The sequence below is a fragment of the Octodon degus genome, unplaced genomic scaffold (genome assembly GCF_000260255.1).
Source record: "Octodon degus isolate 3935 unplaced genomic scaffold, OctDeg1.0 scaffold00313, whole genome shotgun sequence".
Lineage (NCBI taxonomy): Eukaryota > Metazoa > Chordata > Mammalia > Rodentia > Octodontidae > Octodon > Octodon degus.
In genome coordinates, this window is record NW_004524889.1 from 1489170 (window position 1) to 1489628 (window position 459).

The window sequence follows — 459 nt, forward strand, 5'->3', positions numbered from 1 at the left end:
AGGTACAGGATCTCAGGATAAATCCTGAGGGGATTTCACTGACCTTATCAGACCCAAAAGCTACAACTCTTGTTGCGTAGGTCCTGCTTTGACTTGTTCTTAACCATCCAGCTGAAAAGTATAAAAATGAAGTATAAGAAGTAAAGCCATGCTGTTATGCTGAGCTGTAGAGGATGCAGGTCAACAATTTCTGGCATTACCTGTGAAATGGAAGACTCAATACTATTATGGACTACTAAACTCTTTTAGAATATTTTGCTAAATTTACAGAAGTATAATATTTAAATAATGGAACTTAACAAAAAAGAGGATACAGATGAATATCCATTTTGTATCTGTGTATTCAAAGAGGATAGGAAAGATATATACTTACATTCTCTTAATGAATAGAGGGATTTGTTCTAATGGTGTTTGTAAATAGGCTATCAAGTCCACATCTTGAACAGTAATTAACTCCTA